This window comes from Gossypium hirsutum, chromosome D13, assembly GCF_007990345.1.
Source record: "Gossypium hirsutum isolate 1008001.06 chromosome D13, Gossypium_hirsutum_v2.1, whole genome shotgun sequence".
Classification (NCBI taxonomy): Eukaryota; Viridiplantae; Streptophyta; class Magnoliopsida; order Malvales; family Malvaceae; genus Gossypium; species Gossypium hirsutum.
In genome coordinates this window covers 37139658-37153289 of record NC_053449.1, presented here as the reverse complement: position 1 = coordinate 37153289, position 13632 = coordinate 37139658, and the positions used below count along the sequence as shown (strand labels likewise).

General features: G+C 33.7%; 1 non-coding gene across 1 annotated transcript; it reads right to left on the bottom strand.

Annotated features, from left to right (window-relative positions):
* Positions 1-13002: 13002 nt before the first annotated feature.
* Positions 13003-13109, bottom strand: LOC121226007 (small nucleolar RNA R71). Its single transcript, XR_005923908.1, has one exon. It is a non-coding gene; the product is annotated as a small nucleolar RNA R71 (small nucleolar RNA).
* Positions 13110-13632: the final 523 nt, after the last annotated feature.

Genomic DNA, 13632 nt, shown 5'->3' with positions numbered 1-13632 from the left:
CCCGTTGATACGTTCATTCTCACACCCGTCAATCATGTCACCTTGGGGTCCTATTATTAACTAGCAAGAACATGGATTACATCCAATTAGTTTGTGAATCTTTATTCTCAAGACTCCACACGAACCAATGATCTTTTAATATTTGGTCATCATCTCTAGCTTAAATATCGTTTCTTGGGAAACTATTTGATAAGAGTCAATATTAAAATGTAACACACCAAATCTGACCGAGTAAGTTGGACCCAAATTCGACGTGCCACATTAGCCATTGAAGTGACTCTCCATTATCTCCCAACCTAAACACCAACACACCTGTAGCTTTCAAAAAATAATGTGTTAAGTTATAACACAACAGCGGAATAATATCAAACACAAAAGGTAAAACATGCGAGCTTATCAAACAAACAAAGGTAGGGTTTTCATGTCACCTAAACAATAAAAATTTAAGGGTTCACATATGACACACAACATAGGTTCGTCTAATAGAAAATCATATGTGTTTGCAATACAACATAAAAGCATGAGTTCGTATAGAAAATGGTGGTTCACTATAACACTAATTCGCATATAATACTGAGACGTTTTCACAAAACTAAAGGAAATACAATGTAACACTCATGCATGAGGAAACATCAAACTTTATTCATAATAAAGTATAATTTAATAATTGAAGACATGGTTTGAAAAATGAAAATAAACTTAAGCTTTTTAAAGAAATTATTTCAATAAAAGAATTAAATAAGTCTAAAATCCCCATAAATAAAACATTGTCGCCTATTTTCTAGGTTCGCCAATATATATTTAGGGATAAGCCTTGCCAAGTCACCTTGCCACTACCATCTATGACCTACTTACCTGCGAAGGAAGAGAGGAGTAGGTGAGTTCATTGAGAATTCAGTGAATAAATTAGGAATTGGCAGAGTATGCTTAAAATAAAAAAGTTTAAAAATAGAGAGAAGACTTAGTCTAAAAATCATGTCGCGAGCTGGGTTCGCCATAAAGATGCGAGACCCAATTTGTCGTTTTGCCTGCTTATCAGAAAAACATATAAATATGTAAAAGTAGTTCCAGTCGTGCTTGTAGAAAACTCATACTTGACTTAGCTTGTTTGAAAATGGATCTTGTATAGCATGAAATATGTTCACATACTTGTCTTATCAGAATGGCTAAGAAAATATAAAATATGTTCTTGCCCACACTTATCTTATCAAAATCTATTGGATATGTCGATCTCTTTATAATGCCTTAGAATAACTCAAAGAGTCCTAAACATGTCCCATAAGTGAAGTGTGAAGCAATGCCCTCTCCTATACACCAACATGTCCCGTTGAATAGAGCATAGCTTGACATTCCCTTATCTCTCCACATGTGCCAGGGCCTCAATGCCCAAATCATAGCACTTATAGGTGAGTACTTGCAATCCTATGGCATGCCAGTATATCCAACATAAGGGATTGGAAAGGAGCACACACAAAAACTTATCACATAAAGCTCGCACAAGGAGCTTGCTTGAAAACACTTACTCATAGAGCTCGTACTAAAGTGTGTAAAAAACACAATTTATAAAATTTTACTTTAAAAACATATCTTAAAATATAGGCTCAATTAGGAGCACGCATAAAACTTATTTTTAAAAAATAGCTTTAAAAATTGTGACTTGAAAACATATTTTTAAAACAGGGTTTCAAAAAACTTGTTTTTGGAGCTTAGTTTGTAAACCTTAAAATTTCAGAAAAAACATAACAGTTTGCACACGCATGGCAATTCTTAACCACTCACTAAAAAAGCTTGAGAATTTAAACGAGTTTATCTTTACCTTTATCCTTGTTGGTAGATGGCCCGGTTGGTTCGCAACACACATAAACACACAGACTACTTAAACAAACAAAGCTTACAGAATTCATACATGCAAGTGAACCTAGCTTTATGGACAACCAAACCTAACAGAGGCTTACCTTGGTTCCTAAAAACTTGATTCAAAATAGAGACTTGACGATAGAATATTCATTAAGAGAATTATCATGGAATAAGGGTCGTATTTACAGGTGCTAAGTGTCTTAGAAATCTTAAGATACCTTACTTGACTTAGGAAATGTGTTACTTGCACAAAAAGTATTCCTAGATACACCATATCTTTAATTTCTAACTTGAGTCTGACTTTAAATTTGAATGGCGAACACCAATTTGCAACTTAACTAGCGAACACTAGCTCGTCAAACAGATTGACGAACTCTAGTTTGCCAAACAGAACAGCGAACACTAACTCGCTAAACAGACTGGCGAACACGATTTCAATGAATCTGGCAAACCCCCTTACCGCATCTTTTGGTGTATACTGTTACGTCGAAACATTGGCAAAATCCTTACTGATACTCCTTTGACAAACTCCCCAAATCACAGTAACACTAGTGATAACCTAGTTTGTCGAAACACTAGAGAACCCTCACTTGTGAGGCTAAAACTTCTAATCTCGGTCTCGAGATGTTACAGTGTAACCATTGACTCAACATCCATCATGAACATGCTTTCATTTGTGAGTCATCTTGGGACAATCTCACTGAAATTCATGCATGACTAGTTGTCCTTAAAAGGAGATCCCATCTGGTGAACCCATTTGATAAAGTTTACCTTGGGGTACAGTCAGGGTAGGATCCAACTCGAAACTTTATCATGCTATCACTTAGGGACCATGAATGGAGGTCTTAGGTATTGTTCAAGGACCTTCTCCTACTCAATATTTTAAAAAATATGCAAGGTTTTTTTATCCTAGATTTCAAGAAAGATCATACAATAGTCATAGTGGCATTCTTACCTAATCTATATGACATATGTGCATGGCATGCTATGACAGTTTTATAATATTCATATTCATTCATTCACAAGAATCAATCGATCATAAAAATAAACAATTTCGATTCTCCATAGTTTTTCGTTTAAGGGAAAAACTGAAGAAGTGAATATGAATAGTGCACCAGGTAGGGTCATGGGAAAGGGAGGTGAATCTTATTTGATTGCTTAAAAACAAAGATTTTCCTTACCAGAGCCAATCCTAAAGATGCACATTCTCATTACCACACTTCTTAATTTTTAATTGATCAACTATGGATCATTTCATAAATATATATCACAATTATAATATAAAATTATATAAATATTATAAAGAATTGTAAAATAGATATATAAAGAGATGGGTAATTAAAATAAAATTGTTGACCACGGTTTCCATGGTCTTATTTCTAGAAAATAAAACAAAATTACATAGTTTTCACCACAAGGCATTCCCTAGGTCTTCAGCTGACACTGCTCTATCTTCTATTCATCATGGACTCTATTTGGAAAAATTACATTTAAGCCCTATGTCCGTTTCTGGCTCACAAAAATTCTATGAATTAAAAAAAGGTCCTACGTAGAGGTGATAGTCCACGGTCTATTTCCTAGAAACCAAAACCTTAGCAAAAATAACAATTATATAACAAATATATAATATTGCATCGATTCCCGTATATAACTCCAAACATGCATAAGATCTAAATAATGTCACCTTCTGTGTAATCGAATTATTCAAGAAAAAGAGAAATCTATTTTGATTACTTATTTATACTTATAGATAAAACACAACCTGGCTCTAATACTAATTATTGGAAAATTAGGTTTGGAAAACGCAGCGAAAAATAGGTTTAAGTGAAAACTAGAGTTTTAAATTTTTTTTCTAAAAACAAGAACTTAGATGTGTTATATAAAGTAATAAACACTTAATAAAAATCGTACATTTATGATTCATCTAGGATGAACAATTCGATCGAGTAGTCTTCTCCACTATCCTTAAGCTCACGTTTGCTGAGTGTGGGCTTGCTTCGAATTAGAAAATTTTCCACAAAATTATTAATGGGGCAATTCTATAATTTCACTAAACTTTTAGGGTCAAATTGTAAATAACAAGAATATCTCTAGAAATTTTCTAAAATAATTTCTTCAAAACATTTTCTCTCTACAACTTTTCTTGAATTAAACTGTGTGAGAAACTCATGCTTTCTTTATATAGGGAAAGTTTAGAGAGAGTTCAACTAGGATTAGAATTAATCACATTAATATTAAATTAATAAAATATTATCAAGATAAATATTAAATTAAATTTATTATCTCATATTAATATTAAATTAATAAAATATTATCTTGATGAATATTAAATTAAATTTATTATATAATATTAATATTAAATTAATAAAATACTATCTAGATAAATATTAAATTAAATATAAGATTAAATTTATTAAAATAATATTATCTTTGAAAAATATAATTTGAAATCAAATTACACAATAGTGTCCCACTAGGAGTATGAGTTTTCCACTGCTCTACCGCCGAAGAATCGTGGCCGTCGGCAATTTGCCAGTTGTTGGACGCCATCATCGTAGTCACCGTACCTAGAGGCGCCATTGTCGATGCGACTCCCCCAGCACCCTGAACTATTGCCTCTTAGCTCAAATGGGCTTGGTCGGCTTGAGATCTCCTCGCAAGGCCGCTGATATTGTGGTTAGGGCGGGGCTGGTCGTTCGAACAGCTACCCTACACCTAGCCTACCCTTCTTCCCCAATCAGTAGATGCCCACCCAGGTCGATCGTTCGCATGACCAGCTATACGGGGTGCAACATCCTTTGGCTAGGCGTTTGTAGGCCTGGCTCAATGCTGCCGATGAGGTTGGCCAAAACCCCTAGCAGGTTGTTTGAATAGGTTGCTGCCATGCCCGGGGCACCATCAGCTAAGCATTCGCGTGCCTGGCTGGTGTGCTAGTCGGTTTGGTCTAGGCCAGTGAAGACCTGACCGGTCTAGTCCAACCATCAATTGGACTGTTGGCCCTGTTTTACAAATTGGACCCAGTTCAAGCAGTTTTGAGTTTCGGTCTCAATTTTTTGTTCTCGAGTCCAATTTTCAAGTTCAATTACCATCAGACTAATTGTTGGACTTGAAAATTATTTCCTAAAATATCATATTTATTTTAATGAATTTGGTTAATTTAATTTTACTTGATCAAAATTAATTTTCCCAAAAATCACTGAGATTTTCCAAATTAATTTTTCAAAAAAATTATTTATTCAAATTCTCTACTTGAATAATTCTCACGGCCATCTAATTTAATTTCACATCGAATAAATCGACTCTATTAAATTATTTCCAAAGTCATAGAGTTTTCTTCTAATTCAAATGTAGTCCGATCAAGCTTTTGTTGAGCTAACGGAGGGATCAATCGAACATATACAATTAGGCTCGAGTTAATTGCAATTATGCCTAGAAGCATCATTTTGAAATTCACAATTTACTTAATATGGAGTCAGACCACAATAAGTACCATGATTGAAAACTCCTTATTGTATACTCTTTACGAAAGCAATTCATCCAACTGTTTTGACCAATGACCTTTTCATGTGTATGTTACCCTCATATGATATCCTTGATTCCTTTAAGTTAAATCTATTTCGCTCAATACAATTTTGTTTTATCTCATTGTCACATTTGTGCCTTCTTAATGATTAATATGATCATTATCAAATAATGACTATGATAAAATTTTCATTCGAGAACAAGTAACCTGTGGTCTCGTTCCATATTTATCAATGCACACAATGTCAATGAAATGATATCGTTAACTCTTTAATCAAGCTATGAATTCCATTATAACAGTAAAGTCATGTCATACACAAGTCATGTACCCAACATACTGACTATCGACTCAGTCATATTTAGAGCATAAGCATCTATTTATATCAAAGTACATCAGTTGCATACACATGGTTAGTGACTAACTCATGATTTAGGTAAGTCACACCATGCATGTCACAAGTGAATTAGTTCACAAACGGGTTCAAAATAAATTCAACTTAGGTCCAATCCAATGTATCATTCTTCGAATGAGTACATATATGTCTTGACCCATGGAGTGAGTTGTTCCGATAGCCAAGACTAGCCATCTCCCCAATTTGAATTCTAGATGACATAATAATCCTTATAAGTATTTGAATCAAATTCTCACTTTGATTATTTTACGGGATTATGGACTCTCTTAGATTATCTACTGAAGTAAGCTGTCTTTCTCGTAATGTAAACATTCTTATAGTTCCACTTATCATCATTCGAACTTAGACAATCAATGAGCTAATACTTTTCTTGTCACAATTTCATTATGTATGCAAAATATGAAAGATAGAAACACAAAAGATATAATATTGAAATGTGAAATTAACTTTATTCATTTATTCATTGCTTAAATACATAGAAAACGGTTACATGATTATTACAATATAGGCACATTTCCGAACATATGTGGGCTAGACAAATAATAGTGGTTAGGGTTTAGGTGCCAAACAAGCATTACTATTCCAAGTTGGTTTTTATTATAGTATGTGTTGTGTGAATCTACATGTATCGTAGATTTTCTTGGTCTGGTACCTCCATCCTTAGAGTACTTGATGATCGGTGGTCCCACTCGTCTTCGTGAGAAGGGGTTTAAGTAAGCAAGGATTAGCGAGGGGTACCTTACGAAAGATCGCCACAGTGGTCCAGGTGAGATCGCTTAAGTCGGCACTAATGGTTCGGGTTGAACAACTCAATAGTCCACTACGTGTCTAACGGTAAAAGGGAGTATAAAAATTATAAATATAATAAACTTTGTATAATGACCCGACTTCCAGTGGTGAAAAAAATGCAATTTTGAAACCCTATTTTCATAAACCGATTCCATAAATATAAAATAGTAATATTTATGGAATTATTATAAAAATTATCAAAGTTCGATTAATTAATTTAGCCGAAAGAGAAGTTAATTTAGGCTAACAGACTAAATTGTAAAAGTCTAATCAGTAATTAATAAAAGGCTTGAAGACCTAAATGAAAATTATCCAAAGGATAAAAATGTTAAATAAACCAATAATAAATGATGGATAGTAGATGATGATGATGATGATGGATGCCATTAAGTTTAATTAATTAATTATTAAGTTACATTAAACTAAGATTAAATTAATTAAAACATATTAATTATAATTTAATTTTAGCATATAAATAAAAGTAAGTGGAGAAAGATGATAAGCCATCATCTTCTCCACCTTCAACCATTTTCTTGAAGCAAAGAAAGTGTAACACCCTCAACCCAATCCGATCAACCGGATCTAAATCTTGGGTATTACCACACAAATACAATAAGTAAATACAACTACAACGCAAGGTAATTAAATTACAACGATATTTAATTTGGAATCCTAATCTATTACAAGCACTTCAAGGTATGGGAATCTCAATGTCAACTCAGATTTTGAATACGCCGCCAACACGCTCTATATGCAAAACAGCCTAATACGCCACTCCTTAGGCATAGCCCTGGCATCATCCCTCCTAGCACAGACTCAAATCAATTCGCATGTAACAAAACACACACCTATACAAGTTTGTAAGAACTTAGTGAGGAAAACATCATTTACCTGTGTCATTTTTGCACATCTCAACTGGCAACTTATTTGGATGATTACATCGTTCTGAACCTCTAACTTAGTCACTAGCGAATTCTCCCTCAATTTCTATTCTCATTTACAAGTCTGATATTATATCTTGCTCAGATCTCATCTCTTTACCCATCAACTTCTTTGATACGCCACTTACCTCTTTCAATTTGACCTTTCATAAGTCTTTACCTGTTTCCTTTACAAAGATCCATACTATCGAATCATCGTCACTCTTGTATATGTAACTTTAAGCTGTCGTTCCACAATTCATGTTTAATCACCTATACATAGCACGTACATTCCTTCTGATATACAGTTAGAAAAATCCTTACTCAGAATACGTTTCTTTTACGTTTACCCATCACTTCTTCTATATCTCATCACTTCATTATTCTCAGCCAAATCATGGTCTTGTATAACACTGTAACACCCCAAAATAAGGCCTAGGAGTTTTAGGGGTATTTTAGGAATTTTAACCTTAGAGTGTTCGAAATTTTGTGACTTGGCATACTAGTAATATTTTTCATTATGGTTTTTAGAAAATTAAATCAATTTCTAAAAATGAGTTTTAAATACCTTTAATTTTGAAAATAGGACTGATTTTTAAAAGAGTCAAAATTGAGAGTTTTTATGAAGCAATTTAACTAGATTTTAAAATCCAAGATAAATAACCTCCCTTCTCTAAGTTATTTCACGTAAAAACAACCCCAAAATTTGTGCTTGTTGTCCCTTGCTCTCTCTTGTTATTTCAATCAATTTTGAACTCCAAATTTTAATTCCTTTTCACTTCTATCATCTCTTAAGTTATAAACCTCTATAAAAACTAAGAAAAGCACCCAAAACACCATAGTTTCCTCCATTGTCAAGCTTGTGAGTTTTTTGGGTTTTCGATCAAACGCTCCATTTTTCATCATTGGAGGTAATGGTTCAATTCTTTGTGATTTGTTTTAATGTTATCCAATCTTTAAAACTAAATTATTAGCCACTAAATTGCATGTTTTAAATAAAAGTCAAAACTTGGGTCGTTAATGAAGAATTTCAGGATTTTGAATAAAAACATGGTTTTAAAGTGTTTTTCAACTTGTTTCGACCTGATTAGAAGGTTTAAAGTTTCGTTAAGGATTTCTAAGGATTTAATGAATTTTCGTGAAAATTGTCATAAACATGTCAAAAATTTTGATACCTTAAAACCCATAGTTTTGATTAGTTTAAAGGTTGAGAATCAGTCGTAAGTGAATAATTAGATGAACATAATTCGTTTTAGGCAAAAAGATTAAGTATAGACCTAGATATTTGAGTTTCAAGTTTGTTAGTTAAAATTTTAGTTTCTTGAGAAATATAACTTAGGCTTGTGTTTTTGGTTGGTTTAAGTGAGTTTTTGGTTGAATAATTGATTGTGTATATTGTGTGGTTAATATGTGTGAAGCATCGAAACCGTTGGAACCTTCTTTGAGCTAGGCGAAAGGTAAGGAAAAGCTAGTTTAAGCTTTCGAATTTTCGGCGAAAGCGTAATTGGTGAGTGCTTGAAATAACTACTTGTAAACATGATTCATAGTGTTAATTGGGAGCTTAAGAATAGCCTAAACCCGTATCCTAAGTTTCGAGTGTAAGCTTTCTATTTTCCTTGTTTTATTTTGGCAAATATGTGAATATGTGAATAATTGTGGATTGATTATTATGATGCAATATTGTGAATTGTATTGTGTTGTAGGAATGTTAAATATACTGAATGACAGTAATGATGTTGTATTAACGATATAAAGATGTGCAATGAAAGTGTGCAAAAGTTGGTAAGTATGTATGTGTTGAATTGTGAAATATAATGCTAGTGTAACAGGTTTTGTATGTGATAAATTGATTTTAATGCACTCGTGTGTTGACAGATATGTGATGGCTCAATGAGCATTATTGTGGCACTTTAAGTGCAATTGAATGTGAATTCAAGAAGCATTCATTGTGTACAAGAATGTGATGTGAATTGATGAATATGAACAAAGATGATGTGCATTAAATAAGTGGTTAAAATTGTGTAATTATGGATATTTTGGCCTTGTGACCTTTGGGTATTGAGGCCCTGAGAGATAAAGGAATGTGAGTTAAGCTCCATTCAACGGGATATAGTTGGTGTTTTGGAGAGTGTTAACTTTATGCTTCACTTATGAGACATGTTTGACTCTGTGAGTCTATTTGGTGTGTTGGAGATTCGTGCATCCGATGGGTGATGATAGAGCTCACTTAATGTTTCATAGCCTCAAGTGCCAAATTATCTTAAAATGTTTATATGTGTAATGTGATGCATGCCTAAATAAAGATGTGGTTGCTATGCCAATTTATCGTTTAAACATGATCTTATATGTTATGATAATATAATAAGAGATTGTTGCTTTTAATTGTGAATAATATGTTAAATGAGTTTATTTAAGTTACATGAAAATTTTAGTATGATCTCCTAGTAAATTGCGTATGTGATTGTGGATTGGGTTGTTTTCATATAACTTGTGAATGCCTGTGAGTATATAAGTTAAACTTGTGAGTTATTAAAGCATGTATATGTTGTTTTAGTCTCGAAGAATTATTTTTTAAATGAATTAATGAAGTATGAACATGTAATTCTAACTTGAATGGAATATGGTTGTGAATGTATTGTATTATGCTCTTGATTGACCTTTGATATTGTGTGTACATTGTGGTTACTTTGAGCTTGTTAAGCTCACCCACTCCCTTCTTAAACTTTATAGATTAGTTGTGTGCCAGTGCGAGCGGTGTGGTTTCGAGGGGTGGTCTAAGCAAGTCCATTTCCATGATTTTGTAGGTGTTATTCTTATTTGTTTATGTTTTGGGAATAAGGCAATATGGTAGAATTTTATTGGTATTTACCATGATGTTTTGGATGCTTCCATAGATTATTTGTTCCTAATTTTATGAGATTAATTTCGTATTACGTTGATTATTGCTCTGACTTACTTTCGATGTTTGAAACTATTACTACGGCCATTTTAACATTTATTTAATGATGATACGACAACATGATGATTTGGTACATGTTGGAATGACTTATATGCTTATGTATGTTGATTTTTCTGGTCTAAAGCAGAGGTATTGATATTCGTGTTACAAAAATGATAACTCTATGATTTGAAATGTGCAAGAAGTCAGAATCGTAATTTGGTATCAATACCCTATCATGAGTATCGATACTCGGGGTAGAAAGATCGAACCTTGGTACATGTACTGATAGTTTTTGAGGTTTGGGTTTTTAAGCGAGAAATAGTAAGCAATTTTGGTATCGATTTTCCAAGCAGTTTTGATACCATTTGAGAGAATTATCGATACCTTTGTTACAATATCGATACCTACGTGAATTGTCTTGGAAATGTTGCTAAGTGGTCCTAATGCATGTTTAATTATTAATAGAAGTTTATTTAAAGTATGTTTGCCATGTTTTAATGATGGTTGATATATGTTTGACTAAAAATTTATAAGATCACTAATAAAGAGGATGATTTTTTAATAATATGACAATTTACTGTGAGTATGACATGAAATGGTGGTGTGGCATCCTGATATTCAGGCTTGGTGACCAAGCCAGGTATAGGGTGTCACATCACTTTATCATAGCCCGTACAGACATCATACCTTACTGTTCTTTCTAATCGCACGTACAAGCCATGCTAAACGTGCCAAAGCAGTTTAACTTAGAATTTGTCAAGGATCATTCCTTTACATCACGCCATTGCGAGTGATAATGCCTGAAAAGAGTTATATGTCATGCCTTTAGACTTGGTTAATTGTCTATATTCAGATGAATTTAGTTGCATTTTAGAATATTATATTAGTATTTTTGCAGGGCATTACATTACAGGAGTAGAGGATAATGATTGAGAACTAGGCAAAGCTGAAAGGAAGAAGAAGAAGGCAGTCCTTCTTAGCCAGTAGTAGACACTGTGACGCTGGAGCTGTAGGTTGGATAGGTGAAAGCTATCTTCCTGAAGTTCTTTCTTTACTTTCTTATTTTTTGTTTCATAAACTGAATTGATGAAAGTGATGTTGAATGCTATTTTGAATCTAGATGTTATTTACCAGCCCATGAGTTAATCTCATAGGGTTGGGATTACTTGATGAAACCTTTATTTCCATGAATGGCTAAAGCGTAGGTCAGTTTTAATTTATTGTTCATTGAATGGTATTATTGAATTGCATGGGTGTAGTCTTTAGACATAGATGAATGTGCAGCATGTTTACAAAATTAATCTAATTCTAAAAAGGTTAGGTTACGTTAGGTAGATCGAAATTGAATGATATGAGTAAGTGTTTAAAGGAATACTCATAGCGGACTCTAGACACAGAGCAGTGTCTCATACGGAAGGAAGTAGAAATAGTCGTAGGAACCATACTCAAGGCCTATACAGATATAGTGCTCTAGGTGAGTTAGCATAAGGTCTAGCTCTCGAATGAAATAGACCACAATAGAACAATTTCGAGCAGTAGAATAAGATTAAACTTGTCAAGGCATTATTGGTTAGTGAGGGTACGTTCTTAGTAATTTCAACTTTACAAATCAACATCATAGATCCTTTATCCTTTGTCGTAGCATCTTTGTCTTCACATCCTTAATTTTTTACTTATTTGTTTTGCACATTTTATACAACATTATTCTCCTAATTGCCACTGCACTATTATTACTATTTTTGCCTTAGCATTAGGCTCACTTTATTATAATAACTTAATTTTTTTTACCTATTTGATCCCTATGTAGACGATCTCACTTATCATTTTATTATTTGATTTGATGTGTATACTTGCACAATTAGCATATCATATTCACACGCGAGACGTATTTGGCGCCATTACCGGGGATCGAAATTTTGGTGAAATTTAGTTTTGTTATTTTACAAATTTCACTAGTTTTAGCTAACTTAGTTGTATTTAATTTCTATAGGGTTGTTACCAGGGCATGAATAGAAGCATTCCTACTAATAGAGGCTATCCTTTTGACCTAGAGATTGAGAGAACTTTGCGAAAAAGGAAAAGAGATGTTTGTAACATGGTAAGGGACGGGAATGATTCTGGTCTAAATGATCCATTTAATACAATTGGTCAGGATGTTGATCTTCCTATTCATCATGTGATAGATGATCAAGACAGGCAGATTCAAGAGCATGTTGTGCCAATTTTAGATGACTTGAATCCACGGATAGTTAGACCACACATACAAGCTCAGTAATTTAAATTGAAACCAGTCATGTTTTAGAGGTTGCAAACTGTTGGGCAGTTCAGTGGGTCACCAACTAAGGATCCAAGACTGCATTTAAGACTTTTTCTAGAGGTCTGTGACTCATTTCGACAATAGGGTGTTCTTGAAGACACTTTGCGACTTAAACTGTTCCCATATTCCTTGAGAGATTGAGCAAGAGCGTGGCTTAATACTTTATCGTCGGGGATAGTGGCATCATGGAATGACCTTTGCCAAAGGTTTTTGTTACGGTATAATCTGCCAAATAGGAATGCCAAGCTTAGAAATGGCATTACGTCTTTTTGACAATTAGAGGATGAAACAATTTATGAATCTTGAGAAAGATTTAAAGAATTACTGCAGAAATGTCTGATGCATGGGTTTCAGCACTAAACTCAGATGGAGATATTTTATAATGGGTTGAGTGCACATACAAGGATGGTAGTTGATGCTTTTGCTAATGGTACTTTGTTGGATAAATCTTCTAATGATGAGTATGAGATTGCGGAACAGATTACCAACAATGATTATCAATATCCTACCACGCGAGTTGGGATCGGTAGGAGAACTGCTGGCACCGTGGAACTTGATACAATCACTTCATTGACTGCCTAGGTATCATCTTTAACTAATATGATGAAAATAATGAAAAGGCCAATTACGGTTCAGGAGACGAAATCAGTTGAGCTATCGTGTGTTTATTATGGTAAAAATCATGTGTTTGATGAATGTCCATCGAACCCAGCATCTATGTGTTACATGTGTAATTTTAATCGAAATAATAACCCTTATTCCAACACCTACAATCCAGGGTGGTAGTAACATCCAAATTTTAGTTGGAATAATCAAGGTGCGGGGAATTTTAACAATGCTCCAAGATAGAATGCCATCAGTGCATCGCCTGGT